The sequence below is a fragment of the Cyclopterus lumpus genome, chromosome 7 (assembly GCF_009769545.1).
Source record: "Cyclopterus lumpus isolate fCycLum1 chromosome 7, fCycLum1.pri, whole genome shotgun sequence".
NCBI classification, from domain to species: Eukaryota; Metazoa; Chordata; class Actinopteri; order Perciformes; family Cyclopteridae; genus Cyclopterus; species Cyclopterus lumpus.
Genome location: NC_046972.1, coordinates 22,984,890 through 23,002,389, shown reverse-complemented (window position 1 = coordinate 23,002,389; position 17,500 = coordinate 22,984,890). Strand labels below are relative to the sequence as shown.

General features: G+C 48.2%; 1 protein-coding gene across 1 annotated transcript in view; it reads left to right on the top strand.

Moving 5' to 3' along the window:
- LOC117734059 (metabotropic glutamate receptor 7-like) overlaps nucleotides 1-17,500 on the top strand; it is a 57,386-nt gene that overhangs the window by 2,550 nt on the left and 37,336 nt on the right. The window lies entirely within an intron of this gene.

Genomic DNA, 17,500 nt, shown 5'->3' with positions numbered 1-17,500 from the left:
GCTGCGAGTGAATAAATTGAATCCGCAGCACTAATTTCAAAATGACTTAGCTTTGAGTTTTTTATGGAGTGAACATGTCTCCGATCCCAGAGTCCACTATTCTGTGTGTGTGTGTTGTGTGTGTTTTTCTTTTTTCTGCCCGCTGCTGGTGTTGCAGTGGAAACGGGGGGGGGGGGGGGGGGGGGGGGGAACGCAGCAGGGCACCAGTACAGCAGATTAATTATTTAAAACGCATCTCCGTAGCAAAATATCTAATTAGTCTAAAATACCAAGTGGATGTAAATGTGCAGACTTCTGCTCAGTTTTGCAGAGGCCCTTCGGAGCTGCGGTGTCGGCGCTAAGGAGTTCTTTTGCTCTTTTTGGTGGTCGCAGATTGTTTTGTTTCAGTCCAATTAGACAAAACAAAAGAAGCGATGTGGCCTGGCTGTAAGTAGCTGTCTAACTGGAAGACTATCAAAGCACTTAACATGCTTTTAGCCCCCCCCCCCCACCTCTTCTTCCTTTTCCTTTTTTTTCTCCAGTTCACACACACACTTACACATGCAACACTCTTGGGTTTCTTTCTGTTTCTCTTTTTACAGCAGTCATCCTCTCGAGGGTTTCTGGCTCCATTGGCCAAACATTTAGACCGATGGTCCCAAACCGCAACCTTCATCATCATCATCATCACCACGGCTTTTGATTCCTATTCACTCTTTGTAGGCTGAGTTAACATATTAATTTTTCATCTTGGTAAAAAAAAACCTGCGGTGATGCTTAGAATCATCCTCAATGCACTGATTTGTTGCAGAGTTCGAAGGGTTGCAAGACTTCCTTTTTTTCTTTCTCGTTTCATGCAAGCTTCAGAGAGAGAGAGAGAGAGAGAGAGAGAGAGAGAGAGAGAGAGAGAGAGAGAGAGATTCCCTCTCCTTCCTCCTCCTCACACCAGCCGGTGTGGGTGGAGGCCCAATGTGCCGCGTTGGAGCGCAGCAGTTGTCGCGAAGCTCAGCGTTTCTTCCCATTTCCTTCAAGCGTTGCCAGAGAAGTTGGATTCAATCGCCTCGTTCACACCCACCAACACGCCGATAATAAAGGACGATGAATTTGTATTTTTTTAAAAACAAAACGACGCCGTATAATCAATACTCAGCAGGAACGAGAGCCCCGTCCGCTCTCATTAGTCTTCCCGGCGTTTTTGATGAGCGTGCGGCAGCCATTACACGCTATGATTTTATATAATGTTTCACCACAACGAAGCAATCTAGTGGACTTTGACCTCTCCCCGAGCCCTCGTGTTCTCAGCGCTGTGATAAACGAAGCATCGGGAGAGCTAAATAGTGATCGTAGACGTCGTTAACATCGCGGCCGTCCAGCTGCTGAACTGTTAATGCTGTGCAATTGACACGAGGGATGGATTTCTGTTTCTTTCTTCTTCTTCTTCTTCCCCCCCCCCCTCCTCTTCTTCTTTCCTGAGGACCCAGGAGGGGAGTATTGATCAATACCGTTGCCATGGTGAGGCTGATTTGCTGCTAAGATGTTTTTATTTCACCGCATCTCATGCTGTGTTTTGAAATGAGAAGCTCTAATGCCGCAAGGAAGGGGGGGATGAAAAAAAGAAGAAGAAGAATCAATCAGATAAACTTTTGCATTGTTACCAGAAGCTACAGTGCTGTTAAAAAAACAAACAAACACACACACGCACACACACACACACACACACACACACACACACACACACACATCATCCAATCCCCCCCCCCCCCCCCCCCCCCCCCCTCTCCTCCGAATGAATCATGACATTTAATTTTTATCCAGATGACATTTGACATCGGGCGAGATGCGGCTCGCGATCCACCGCCGCGTCTCCTCTCGAAGGCTGAGGCGAAAAACTTTGGTATTGGATGCAGGTGAACTCCATCTTGTCCACCCCCCCCTCCCCCTCCCCCTCCCCCACCCACACCTTTCGACTAGCTGTCCAAGTGAGGCATTGACATCCTCTGCTCTCACAGCCCTGACAGGCTTCACTCGTGTTTTTTTAAATTTTTTATCTCTCCTCCTTTCTTTTCTCTCCTCCCACCGAATCATCGCTGTGATTGATTTGAATGAGATTGAAGCCTCGCAGTCTGATCTATTCAGCCGACTGTGGCAAAGATAGACACCAAAGGAATGCGAAGGCAGTGTGTGTGTGTGTGTGTGTGTGTTGCGTAACGAGCTCTCAAAGTGACACACAATGCCAGAGGTTAATTCCGTCTTTTTTCCCACCAACACCGTTGCCATTTATACATCGAAGCAGGTCAATTAGTCACATCTCAAGCTCTGTCTCAGACACGGATGGTATGTCAAGTATGCACCATATGATTAGACACACACACACACACACACACAGAAACGCACATATTTACATATACCTGCACACACAAAGAGCTCCGTTACCATTGCCGAAGGAGTGCAAACACAACTGTCTCCTGGATATTTAATGATCCACTCCAGTGGTTTTGACTCTTCTCTCCATCAATTGGTAATTGGCTTTCGTTTCGGAGTGTGACACGCAAGATCCGGCTCGCTGCAATTTAACTTTATAACAAGTGTGTGTGTGTGTGTGTCTGTGTGTGTGTGTGTGTGTGTGTGTGTGTGTGTGTGTGTGAAACGGGGAAACGCTAAAGTTGTAATTCCACTTTCTAGCCAAGGCTTTACACTCCTATCCTAAAACTGAGGTTCACGCGTGATTAACATCTTTAAAAATCACACGTATCATATTTCCTGTTACGTTTGATCAACTTTTGCACGTGAGCAGTTAGTTAGACCCGCCCCTTTTAAAAAAAACAAAACTTCTGGTACAACCAAAGACTGCTGTAGGTAGAGAAGAGAGAGAGAGAGGGATTAACGCGGTGAGCGACAATTCAAAACCTTTCTGAATATGGACAATGTTAATCAAACCGCCACCATCAATCTCACCGGGGTTGTGAAATATTCACAATAGAACGCGGGGATTATGGAAATGGGTCGATTGGGGGGTTTTGAATTGACGCTTAAATACACAAATGGACCCCGACTGGCTCAAAGGATGGCCGCACACTTGTACCCCCGTTACCAATAGTTTCCCTGACGCGAGTGAGGAGACGAGAAGCCCCGAATGTCACGTGAACATTACATCGGGGAGTCCAGCACCTGAGTGACAGACGAGTCACCGGTCACCATATCTGTGTTGATCTCGATTGATCCGTATCGCATGTCGCAGCTGATGGAGTTGATCCGCCGGATGTTTCCTTCAAACGCTCCTCTCTGAAAAGCGCTTTCCAAAAAAAAGCAATGTAATATTCATGCGGTTAGTGACAGCGTGGACTCCATGGCAACGTAGCTCTGACGGGGCGGGGGGGGGGGGGGGGGGGGCTTAGCGAAGGGTCAATTATTGCAAATCACTCGAGGCTCCCCAGGTAATACTTGTCCTCTGCCAATGGGGCTCATTGGTGTGACTGCTGTCGTCCTCATTGGGTTGATGAGGTGCTATCAGCTAAATAATCATGTTGTAGCGGTTGAGGGTAAAGTAAGAATGTAATAATCAATAAATATATGTGTTGAAGTAAAAACAATTCAACATAAATGGTAGAAGTAGAGAGAGTTAAGGAACTTTTAATGAACGCGTTGGACTTTTATAATTCCTCTGAATACATACGCGTGTGTGTGTGTGTGTGTGTGTGTGTGTGTGTGTGTGTGTGTGTTAGCTAGCATGGCTAACAGGCTACACACTGTGTCATTGATTACTTAAAACTCCTGTTTATGTTGTTTTTTTCCCCTGTCCTCGCACTAATGGACATGAAACCTCCTCCCGGTGTTCTTTAAGCGTGCGGTAATAGAAACGAGGATGCAAACGATCAATAAGTACTTAAAGGAGAGGTCAACCCCTCACCTGCCGCGAGGCGATACGCGCATTGGATTTAGATTTTTATTATATATATTATTTTATCTTTTTTGGAGTTTTCAGAATGAGAGTCGGCGACGCTTTTCAGAGCGTGGAGTCGCCCGAGAAAACCGTTTTTTTTTTTTTTTTTTTTTTCTTCCTCCTTCTCCATATTCACAACCTTTTGGTCCTCTTGGTGGAGAAACAGTGTTGTGGGAGGAGGGCCGTAGCTTTCATGTTCAGTGAAGCAGGTGTATATTCACACACACACACACACGAAGCAGTGTGAGCAACTGATGCAATATTAATAGAATGAATAAAATATCCCCGTGTCAAACAAGTTGTCATCGCGGCTGACATGAGGTCATCAGGTCGGCAGCCTGCCAGGGGGAAGAATATGAGAAATCATGCGCTCCTGATATTAAGGTCTCCGCTATTCCCCCACAGACCTTTTTTTTGTGGGGGTGGTGGTGGTGATGCACTTTATTATTCAGCTACATAACGGCACTCTATATGAATAAATGTTTTTTCAATGAAAACACAGCTGGTACACTCTTCAGACGTGTTTCTAGCCGGCGCTGTTTCAGTGTCTTTTTTAATGAGGCGCCATCCGTCATGTATGCACTGGTATTGACTCTCCCAGTCAGATTATTACCCATCGCATTGGAGGACGGGGAAGAAGAGGGCACCTGCTTAAAAGCTCAGCTCTGCTCACATCGAGGTCACGCCAGCGCTACTTCCAAAACTTATTGTCGGCGTGACTGTAAAAATGCAAAAATAATGTTCAGGGCTGTTTTCTGCATGGTAGAAAACCTCCGACGAGCACAACACGTCTGCATAGATCAATAAGAAAATTGCCTTTTTTGTTTTTTAAAAATATGATGTTTTCACAAATTCCTCTTTTCACAGTTTCTCAAATCCTGCTAAATGAGCTTAAGTGAATTTGTTAAAAGGCCGCCGCCTGCCAGGATGTCTTCCTCTTCAAAAGGATGATTTTTTGTTGTTGTTGTTGTTGTGGTTCTTCTTAGACTGGGGATCGGTGCTTTGTTCTCCCTTTTTATCTCATTATTTTACACACTCCCACCTGGCTCTGAAATCACATTGCACCATAGAAATTATATTGCAGGTTAGTCCCGTGGATCTACTTGTCAGGAGAATCCCCCTTTATGTGAAAGTTGTTGCATTTCAAGAACAGAGGGAGGAAGAGGAAGATAACGAGATGAAGATTCTACTACGGTCGTGCCAGCAGCTCTGGACTTTAAGCTAAATGCTAACATCAGAAAGCTAACGCGCTCAAACGGCCAATAATAATAATAATACTTCGAATTCATACAGCGCTTTTCTAGACACTCAAAGTTGCTTAAATGTTAGCATTCTGATGTTTACCGGGGATATTGTTAATGCTCGCCATTGTAGTTTAGTGCGCTAGCACGCTAACATGTGCTAATTAGTGCAAAAGACAAAGTATAGCTGAGACTGATGTCAATGTCATTATTGAGCAGGTGTAAAACAGATAATAAAGGTAATAGAGCAGTCTTTTTTTTATTGTTTAATTTTTTTAACCAATGTTGGCCGCCATTTTTGTGCGTACCGGTTGCCACCGTGACGGTAGCGGGCTAACGTCCGTCTAAACTAAGCCGGCTTCAGGCACGCTGCGGATTCACAGAGGATTTGAGGTTTTGCATTGACGACTAAAACGAGTGAATGAGTACAATTTAACAACTTAACGCTTCACCTGCACTCTCTTAACGAGCTAACTAGCTAACTAGCAGACAGCTGCCCAGTTAGCTAGATTGCTAGTTTCCACCACACTGGCTACAGGAAGCGAGCAGAACAGCGGAGGCCGGTGTCCAACGGCAACACTGCGTCTAATGGTCCCTTTCAGAGAAGGACAAGCTAACTCGCTAACTAGCTAGCCCCTTACCGCCCCACAACCACCTGCTGTCAACCATGACGAACAACAACAATCCATTTCCTTTGTTCAAATGACCAGAGAAAACGGATCAATGTCCATTCTCCTCCGATTCTACTGACGTGCCTCAAACGTTGTATATTGTTGTACAGAGGAGAAAGACGAGGCTCCGATGGGGATTTTGACGTAAAAATACTCCGATATTGATTTTCTTTCACGTATATTTGCCGCATAACGAGATTAAATCAACTGGGACGCAGATTAAAACTGTGAGTGTGTACTTTCCATCGCTTCATATTCACGCACATGTTCAGCGTCTCAATCACGCCAAAGGACCAATGCGGGCGACGCACTCGAAACGCAATAAAGTTTTGTGTGCAACGTGCCCGCCGACTTAAAAGGGACAGGAGGTGCACTGCTCACATGGCTGTCCGGCTGTCCCCGGAGGCTGCCGGCACGGGGCTGTGTTCAGAGGGCTCTAATGTAGACGGGCACGCCACTGGAGAAGGAGGCCGGGAAACTCTGCGAGGGGAAAGAGCAAGCGGCAAACGGTCCTCCTTTTTTCTTTCCCGCGGCGCGTTTTACATTTCTCTCGGTCGATTCCACGCGAGGTTTTACGACGTCGGCCGTCCCTTTTTTGTGGTTTATCGTTTTCAAAGGAAAGGGATTGTTTTAAAACGCAGCCGGCAACGCCATCAGAATCCCATTCCCGGGCAATTGTTTTCGGGCCCGAAAGACACAAATCTTCAGTGGCAGAAATTGATTGAATGAGCATCGATATCCTTTTAAGTAAATAAAAGCAGCAACAAACACACACAACAAAAAAAAAATCCATTACAAGTAAAATTACTGCATTCAAAAGGTTAAATAGATAAAAGGATAGAGTTACAGCTAAATAAATACACACACACACACACACACACACACACACTGGTCACTAAATAGACAAATGCATATAGTCCTCACAATGCATATACTGGTCTGTAAGATTATTCCTTTTACTCATCCAACTAATATTTACTATTTCATATATCGCTACGACAACATAAATCACGTTCTTGTAGCTGATGATATGTTTTGTGTGTAAAATCAGTATCACTGCTGAAAAAAAGTGCAATATTTCACTCATAAATGTGGTAACGTTGAATTATTCAGTAGCATGAAATGAAGGTGTAGCTCAAAGCTTGAATATTAAATACAGCACGAGCAGAAGTTATAGCAATCGTGGTAAATGTACGTTATTCAAAATAGGGTCAATTTAACATATGTGTGTGCGTGTACTTCAGGGATGTCGGTGGGGGGGTGGGGGGGGGGGGGGGGTGTCGTCGAGATTCATTTGTTGTCCTTCAGTGGTGTTATTACAGCCGGGCCTGAGGGGGCATCAGCTAACAACACAGAAATATATTTATATTTATACAACCTTAATATCAGCCGGCCTGGCGCGGACTTTTTTAAAGGGAGACTAAATCATTAGAGTGCAGCACGGGGGCCTTCGAGGTTGTTACACTAAAATACCTGTTGATATTGAATGTGGAACTTTTGGTGTTTCATTAGCTCAAATTTTTCATTTTGTGTGTATTTTCCCTGGAAAAGTGTGCAGCTGTGTGTGTGTGTGTGTGTGTGTGTGTGTGTGTGTGTGTGTGTGTTCTGTTAATAACAGGCGTATGTGGCTCTGCGACACGGTAACCCGCGGGATTTTTCAAGAGCTCTCTTAACGCCTGCGTGTGACAGCTGCATTGATTTTTTTGACCTCAATCACCGCTGACGTTTTTGCAAAATGGGTTCCTTAAACTACGATTGACGAGCGGACGTAGCGCCGCCGCTAACGGGGATGTAGCGTTGTTGTTTTTTCTTTTTTTTTTTTTAAACCATCCTTATCAGTGTCTGAGCACTCGCGTGTGGAACCTCCACGAGGCTCGGTGGATCGATACCGGCGTGTAAATCGCCAGTAGATTATGCATAGAGCTGTCGGGGCGCTCCAGCTGGAGGTCAAAGGGCAAAACAAAAGGGACGCGTCGCCGGTAAACGCGCCCGAAAGCCATCCGACGTCACTCTCCTGCCACTGGACGCGTTGGATGCTTTGGGAGGATGGATACTTTTTTGGTTTCATGGCGTAAACCCCTCATTGAATAACCGTAGTTGTATCACTTCCTAACAAACCCGTGTTTAATTATTCACGTGCCGGGGGACCTCACGGGGTTAACGTGGCGTGGCGGTTAGGTTAAGGCCACGGGGAGGCACTTCGGGTACACGTCTCCAGAGGATTCCCGTCATGCTCGACACGAGGGGGTTTAACCTGGAGCGCCCGCCACACTTTCGCCCTCCGGCAAAAACAACAAAAAAAGGCTATTGATTCATAATTTGGCACCTGATGCCCCCCCCCCCCCCCCCGTTTTCCCCCAGACGGAACGCATCGCCCGTGATCATGACTCGTCTCGCTTGGTTTACACTCGTTGTTTTCCCCCCGTGTGGTTCAACTTTAACTTCAAGGGATCTCGGAACCGATGTCCGGCTTTTTTTTTTTTGAGAGAATATCTGATGAGCCTAATAAATGAGGAGGAAGAAAACACAATAATGAAATGAGGGAGGGTGGTTCTGCGGGTACCGGTGAGCGTTACCTCTCTGACCGTTAGCTTGAGTGATTGCGTTAAGTGCCGGGCTCGTAAAAACACACGCGGTGTGCTTTTTTATTGATATACGTTTTCCTTGTTGAGGGTGGATGTGGTGAACGGACTCTGTTTACACATTCGCCTTTTCAAGGACTAACTCGATGCATTTTAATGCTGTTATTTTTGATTCATTATTTAGTTTATTGGTTATTTTGTCACTTGTGTTACTTATAATTCGATTCACTTAGAGTCATTATGAACAAAAACTGAAGCCCAAACTGTTTATTACCAGCCGATGCCATATCCAGGTACCCGAATCACAAAGTAACGTCACGCACCGACTCAAGAAATCAACAATAACTTGTTTTTTATTTTTTATTTGAATCTGCCTCTAGTGGAACAGGCCCCCCCATGGGTATCTCTGTAGCCCCACCCTGTCATTTGTTTTGGGAGGCGCATGTCGGGTACGGCGTCGCCTTTGGCGGCCTACATGCCATAACCCCTTAATGTGCAACTATAAATCAAGCTTAAGTCAAGGCTAGTGACCAGTGTGTGTGTGTGTGTGTGTGTGTGTGTGTGTGTGTGTGTGTTCTTGCATCGGTCATTACGGGGACTCACGTCTCACAGCTGACCATTAGTATTACTGTTTGGTTCGGGCTTCTCTTGGAGATCCGTTACGTTTGGGGAAGTTTTGGGTCGTGCTCAGGCTGAAGCCTCGAGCGTATGAATGTACTTCAAGGAAATGTCCTCCTCTGTAATCCACTGTGTGTGTGTGTGTGTGTGTGTGTGTGTGTGTGTGTGTGTGTGTTTTCGGGTGGCAATAATCCTACGCTCTCACCGCTCGAGCAATTTTCCAGTTCCTCTGCACAGTTGGAAACACATCACACCCTGTTTCTCTCCCTCTCTGGAGGAACCATCCACACCGATGTCATGCTCTTCGAATGTGCTCTAATGAACATAAAATCAAGCAATGAATAAACACCAGCCACTTAAATTCACCCACTCTGTTGCTCATAGTGCAAGTGGCTGCGAGTAGTCGCTTTACACAAGATGCGTGTGTGTGTGTGTGTGTGTGTGTGTGTGTGTGTGTGTGTGTGTGTGTGTGCAGAGTCCCACTGCAATTATAATCTGTTAATGCTATATATGCAGTTCACATAATACGTTCCTGCTGCTGTGTTTATAGGATTATCTTCAGTAATGAGGCATCATTTGTACTTGACTATAACTCAAGAAGGAAAGAAAAATGCATGTTGCTGCTCTAGTTGAAAATAAAGCCTTCAGTGGCGCCGTGTGACGGTTGCATTGTGTTCCACCGGGCTCATTCCGGTTTCGGCCGGTTAAACTTGTCCGAAGGGTAATTGTCTGATCCGGGGGGGGGGGGGTCCGTCGCGCATCTCTGGATTCTGGCTCTGAAATACGTGTCAGCGTGTGCAGCCTTCTGACACGTCGTCTCTTTCTCTTCACTGGAAGTTATGTGAAATGAACGTGTTAACAAAAAAAAACACACACACAAAAAACACACACACACATTCCACATGAATCTCCTCGGCCCATCAGTCTCGGACACACACTCGTCTCTGAATCGTGATCTCTCTGGAAAGAACGTCGGCGGTTTCCCCCCTCGAGAACTGGGAGAAAAAAGAAAAGAAAAGAAAGAAGCTTCTCGTCCTCTCTTGAGTGCACAATTGTCTATTGCTGTGTGTGTGTGTGTGTGTGTGTGTTGCTGACAGGATTACCTGTTCAGGTGCCCTCGGTGATGCACTCCTCCTGCAGCGCAGGGGTCACAAATCCAGACAGGACAATAATCAGACTGAGCCGGGGGGGGGGGGGAGCAGACGTACTGTAGACAGACCATCAGGTTTTTCTCCAGGGTTTTTCAATTATAAAACGGCTACCTCTCTTTATACCTCCCTGCTCATGAGCACAAGTATAACACTATAGTAGAAGGGATCTCATTTCATCCTGTAACTAAATGTAGCGCCGCGGCCAGGAGATCCCCAACGTGGTTAGGATTCACTCTCCGTGGACCACCAAGTAGATTTTGAGATATTTTTCCACGGGGTGAACGGGACCAGCTGGTGGCACGAGAGGGTCTGAACAGATCCGTCTCGTAGCGTTTTTTGAAATACGTCAGTCCGGACCGACCGGAACGACCCTGAAGCCACGCCCCCTTAACACGGGTTGCGGCGCATGAATCTGCACGTAGGGAAGAAGAAAAAAAACAATAATATGCAATTTACAGAACTTTTTAAAAAATTTTTTTTTACTTTTTTCGAGGGTCAGAGTTATTAAACATGCAGCAGTCTGAATATTAACCATTTAAAAAAAAGTGTGGGAGGGGGGGGCGTGCGTTCTCGAGCCGCATCCCGCCGAGAACGTTTATTTCCTCATAAGTCACACCCCCGAAGCCGTCCGGCTGTTCTCCGACCGTCCCGTTCCGTCGGGGGACGGGACTGTTCTTTTGCCACGAGGACCATAGAGAACTCGTGGGAGAGAGAGAGAGAAAGGGGCTTCGTGTGCCCTGAACCGAGACTCCCAGACCGTGGGCGTTCACTTCACTGATCAAAAGCTTCAGGCGATGGATAGTGAAAGCGAGGGCCAGTTCTGGAAAAAGCCTTGGAGGAAGGTCTGCTTCATGCAGCTAGACAGTAAAAGTTCTAATTCGACTGTGAAATGCCCTACCTGCAAGACTTTTCACTGTTTTTTGTTGTTGTTTTTTTTTAAATCACGCTCAAGGTTGTCTTTTTAAATTGCTTTTATTTTCAAATGGTTGTATGCAGCTCTATTTCCAGTGTTATCTGCTTCTGTTAAGGTTTTTTCATTTATTCCTTCTCGTGTTCACTATCCATTTTATTTGAACTACCTTTCTCGCGAAAGCGCTTCTGTATTATTATTATTATTATTCCCTTTTTTCTTTTCTTTAATAGATGTACCTCGTTGCCATGCCAGCTTTGTAAAGCTCTGCTCGACTTGTGCCCATTTCCTGCAGCATAAGAACATCAGCCGTGCGTAAATTCCACTACGCCGAACGCCTCCTGTGAAAAGAGTTGGTAGTGGCACCGCAACGACCACCATGCGTAGGTAGTGGCACCGCCACCGCCACCACCACCACGCGTAGTGGCACCGCAACGACCACCACGCGTAGGTAGTGGCACCGCAACGACCACCATGCGTAGGTAGTGGCACCGCCACCACCACCACGCGTAGTGGCACCGCAACGACCACCACGCGTAGGTAGTGGCACCGCAACGACCACCATGCGTAGGTAGTGGCACCGCCACCACCACCACGCGTAGTGGCACCGCAACGACCACCACGCGTAGGTAGTGGCACCGCAACGACCACCACACGTAGGTAGTGGCACCGCAACGACCACCACGCGCAGTGGCACCGCAACGACCACCACGCGTAGGTAGTGGCACTGCAACGACCACCACGCATAGGTAGTGGCACCGCAACGACCACCACGCATAGGTAGTGGCACCGCAAAGACCACCACGCGTAGGTAGTGGCACCGCAACGACCACCACGCGTAGGTAGTGGCACCGCAACGACCACCACGCGCAGTGGCACCGCAACGACCACCACGCGTAGGTAGTGGCACCGCAACGACCACCACGCGTAGGTAGTGGCACCGCAAAGACCACCACGCGTAGGTAGTGGCACCGCAACGACCACCACGCGTAGGTAGTGGCACCGCAACGACCACCACGCGCAGTGGCACCGCAAAGACCACCACGCGCAGTGGCACCGCAAAGACCACCACGCGTAGGTAGTGGCACCGCAACGACCACCACGCGTAGGTAGTGGCACCGCAACGACCACCACACGTAGGTAGTGGCACCGCAACGACCACCACGCGTAGGTAGTGGCACCGCAACGACCACCACGCGCAGTGGCACCGCAACGACCACCACGCGCAGTGGCACCGCAAAGACCACCACGCGTAGGTAGTGGCACCGCAACGACCACCACGCGTAGGTAGTGGCACCGCAAAGACCACCACGCGTAGGTAGTGGCACCGCAACGACCACCATGCGTAGGTAGTGGCACTGCAACGACCACCACACGTAGGTAGTGGCACCGCAACGACCACCACGCGTAGGTAGTGGCACCGCAACGACCACCACGCGTAGGTAGTGGCACCGCAACGACCACCACACGTAGGTAGTGGCACCGCAACGACCACCACGCGTAGGTAGTGGCACCGCAACGACCACCACACGTAGGTAGTGGCACCGCAACGACCACCACACGTAGGTAGTGGCACCGCAACGACCACCACGCGCAGTGGCACCGCAACGACCACCACACGTAGGTAGTGGCACCGCAACGACCACCACGCGTAGGTAGTGGCACCGCAACGACCACCACACGTAGGTAGTGGCACCGCAACGACCACCACACGTAGGTAGTGGCACCGCAACGACCACCACGCGCAGTGGCACCGCAACGACCACCACGCGCAGTGGCACCGCAAAGACCACCACACGTAGGTAGTGGCACCGCAACGACCACCACGCGTAGGTAGTGGCACCGCAACGACCACCACACGTAGGTAGTGGCACCGCAACGACCACCACGCTTAGGTAGTGGCACCGCCACGACCACACATAGTGAATTTCAGGTGTCGCCGTCGCAATACATGTAATCTCGAACCCGGGCAGAGGCTCGAGGTGGCACTGCAGGCAACGCCTAGCGTGCAAATAGCTGCCTATTCAAGTGTCATGTGTCTCGAGTGCAGAGAAAGGAAGAGGATGTGTGCCGTGGTATCCGCTGCTGTGATCAGTTCATAATTATATATGGACCCGCCGCCGAAGAACTCTTTTGTGAGGCGCCGACGGGAGCAGAAGGGAAGATGAGATGGAGAGAAGCTCGCCCCGCATTGTCTGCACTATTAGGAGAGAAATGGGCCTGGTGATGATTCTCTGTGGAGGAGAGAGCTGCACACAGAGAGGGGGTGGGGGGGGGAGGGGGAGGTGGGGTTAGTACAGAAGCGAGTCATTGGGATGCAGGTCAGAGTGTTGCCGGTGCACGGCTGACAATGAATGTGTCAGACCATGCATGCTCCAGGTGTAGGTGGGAAGGGTGGACAACATGCACCTACACTCGGTGTGTGGTGAATAAAATGTCAGAGGACCTTTTGGGACCGAGCGAAGACACGAAGCACAGATGTTCTATATATATATATATATATATATATATATATATATATATATATATGGCATAATGGCATGCATCGTTCAGTAATGGGTTATTTCTTCTTCATATTTCTCTGAGAAAATAATAAGGTTATCACGCAGTCGGGAAGAGAACACAGTAAAAGAAGAAGAAGAAGAAGCTGCGTCCAGTGCACTTTGCAGCCGGGGTAAAAAAAAATAAAAAAATCAATATAGCCATCTGTAATGCGAGACCGCGTGGATATAAAGGAATACATTTGATAACACTTAGTCATGAAAAAAACCTGCAGGCTGCGTTTCATTGCCCCCTCCCCCTCGCGAGTCGAGATTCTGTCGCGTCTGGAAGGCAAAGCCGCGATGATCAAGGCCGCTCCGCCGAGCCGCATTGTTCACCGCCGGGGCCCCGAGACCAAAAGACACTTTGACAAGAAAAAAAGACGCGAGCCTCTGCACCAAAGTAAGTTAACGCGTCCTGTCGGCTTGAAGGGTGAGAACCTTAAGTCGTGGCGGTGGGCGCCGTTTTGCGACACCTTTCTTTTCTTTTTTTTACAGTGAGCGTCATCGGTACTGTTCTAACATCTGGTGATGGGGAAACTTCTTTTGCAGTCTGTTTACCAGATGGGGAAAAAAAAAAAAAAAAAAGAGGTCAGTCGGGTTCCCTTTATGAGCCATCCACACTCGCCTCCCACGCCTCGGCTCATACTCCGCCGCGCGGCTTCTCCTGGTCAAATATCTGATTTGTGAGTCACGCTTTAGCCTCTGTAGCCGTGGAGAAACAAAGTCCTTAAAATACACTCTGGCCGGAGCGGCCCAGGGGGACCGGCGTGGTGGTGCGAGAGGGAATCGACTGGGAGGTGGGCGCGAGAACGAAGGAGACGGTGGAAGGTCGCTGTTAGATAAAGGATTATGAAAGCACTTCTTTCTGTCACGTAACGCAGAGTCTAGTTCAGCGGTGTGGGTGACTTTCAGAAAATGTGCTGTTTGTGAGTCCTGTGGCATAAAAATAAATATTATTATTTCTTTTTTTTAAAAGCTGCTGCAAAGCACAGTTAACACCCAGACTGGTTCAACACTATGCAGGTGAGGTCCTGGCTGGAAAACGGTGAATAAATGCAGTAGGAGTGAGATGTGAGGCTGGCCTTGGCGAGGAGAGAGGGAATTTAAGAAACAAAAAAGAAGCATCCTTTCTGCCTACAAAAAAACAAAAAACGCACCCATTACCATCTTAACGTTGCCATGGAGCCCACACTGTCAATCACTGCACTGCTTGAATAAATATTGTGTAACATTTGGAAGAAAGCGGTTTCAAAGGGAAGGATTTGAAGGATGCCCGAGGTGGTTCGGGCATCTAGTCAGGATGCCTCCTGGACGCCTCCCATTAGAGGTTTTTCGGGCACGTCCAACTGGTAGGAGGCCCCGGGGAAGACAGAGGACACGCTGGAGGGATTATATCTCCCGGCTGGCCTTGGAACGCCTCGGGATCCCCCAGAATGAGCTGGAAAGTGTTGCGGGTGAGAGGGAGGCCTGGGTCGGCCTGCTGAACCTGCTGCCACCGCGACCCGACCCCGGATAAGCGGGTGATAATGGATGGATGGATGGATGGATTTGAAGGATGTAGGCAGGATGTGAAACTGATCCAGCTGTGAGAAAGTGACAATGCTACGCTATGATTGGACCGTCGGTGTTCGAGGGGCGGGACTTAGCAAAAATAGCCTCATATATATATATATATGCCCTTTTCACAGCAACAATTTTGACAGGGTAAACACAGGTGGTAACAAATAACATTAATTAAGTACCCAGATCCATTTAGGTGGACCAGGACCCTGGTGTTGTGCATGCTGGCTCACCGGAGGGGCCACCGCACACTAACAGGACCATAATTGATATAATTAATCAATTACACCTGTGTTCACCATGCCGCGACGTGTAAAAATGTCTGTCGGTTCAGGTAGTGTGACATTCCTACACGTCTGAAGGAGGGAGTTGCGGTTGGAGCAGCTCTCGTTTGGTAATAGATTATGGTTAAAGATGCTATAATAAAAATTGTGAAATTACCATTAATATGTGAAAGGTGTCACTGAAGAGACTCTGCTGTTTTCCCTTTAGCTCTTTTGGCATCTTTCAGCTCATTGTTTTGGTTTTCTAAGCATGAAGCAGCTGATTGTCAAAGTTATCCACTAGCTGGTGAACCTAGTGGAGCATTTAGCAGCTGAAGAGCCCGATGTTCTCCTGGTGGGGACCAAAACCGGAGCTAAAAGAGAGTTAATATGGGACTTGCACTGGATGTGTGGATGAGCAGCTGATTGCTAAACATGCACATTTGCAACAACAACATTATGAGGTGATTCTATGTCAATGTTGTTTTTCAAAAAAAATAATTCAAAAATCAATCCATGCAAGTCTAATAAACAAATCGTTTTCATTAAAATACAAATCATGTTTTTGTTGCCGAAAGCACATATTGTCGGGGGAATCAATGAAATGAACATTATACAGACGTGAGATGCAGATAAAAAAAATAAAAAAACATAAATCCTCACGGCATTTCTATTCAGACAAAAATAAACAACAAGAAAAAAGGTGCAGCGAGGAGAGGAAAGTTGAGTGGGAAGCGAGGGGGGGGGGGGGCGGGACCTCTCAGGGCAGGAAGTGCCTGCTGATCATCTGCGTGGGAGTGTCTGTATGATGACAGATGACAGGGGGGGGAAAGACTCACTCCTCTCTCCCCCGACACAGCGAGGCTGAAAGTCACAGGTTGCGTGAGGCCGATGGAACGCAGCTCGCTCTCACAAGGAGAGTTTGAGTGAGGGACACAGATGGGCAGGAAGAGAGGCGGAGAGAGGGAGGGAGAGCTGTCACCCCCCCTTCCACCCCTCCACCATCCCCCCTTCCCCCAGTCCTCCCTGCCTTCCTCGGCTGTGTTGGCAGTGCCCTGCTCTGGTGAAGAGAGATTACCAAAAGCCCGGCCTGAGGATGCATGTATGGACACAGTCATTACCTCCGCCCCGCGAACAAATGGCACCGCTGTCTGCGTACAAACCGCCGTCTGTCTGATTCCCCCCCCCCCCCCCCCCCCCCCCCGTGTTCACAGAGCTGCCGAGCCTCAATTTAGCAACGAGAAGAAGAAGAAACACGTGACAAACCCGCTTGATGTCTTCATCGCGGGCCTGTTCATCGCGCCGTATTAGTGTGTTTATGGGAGATCGACCGTTGTCGCGGTTTTTTTTATGGTCGGCGGGGCGACGAAGTAAATCTTCTTTTTATTTCTGGTGCAAATATTTATCCCACCATGTGGTGTAGTTAATTTTTTTAAATTTATTTTCAAAATGGTTTCTTGGCCAGTCTATATGAGCCGACTGTGTGTGTGTGTGTGCGCGTGTGTGTGTGCATTGGCGTCAGGCCACAGGGACGGCACGGGGGGGGAGCCTTAGAGTTTTGTTTTTTTTCGCTGTTGCCGTGGCGATCGTCGCAAAAATCAGTCGCGCCGACTGATGTCGAGATATATACTTAGAAGCTAATCGCTCAGCAAATAGAGGCGCGGGGGATTCCTGCCACGGATACCAAAACCCAGTCTGGACAACAACAACAACAACAACAACAACAAGCTCAGTGTTTTTAGAAGACGGCCTTGTGTGTACGTTGTTGTTTAAGAGCCCGCGGACTGTCGTCCTCCCTCTGTTGCCTGTCTTTTCATATCTGGTAGATCTCCCACCTCTCAGATGGCCGTTACCACCAACTCAGCGGTGTCGTGTCGCGCCATATGCCGTTTATTTTCCTTTTTTTAATACCCCACCCCCCCCTCTTTTTTTTCCGTCGGATCGCCGTCACCTCCGCGTCAGCAGCGTGGGACTTTTTTATTTTAATTTTTTTTAAAGCACAAACATCACAGTCTCTCGCCCTTTTTTTGTCGTTCCCCCCC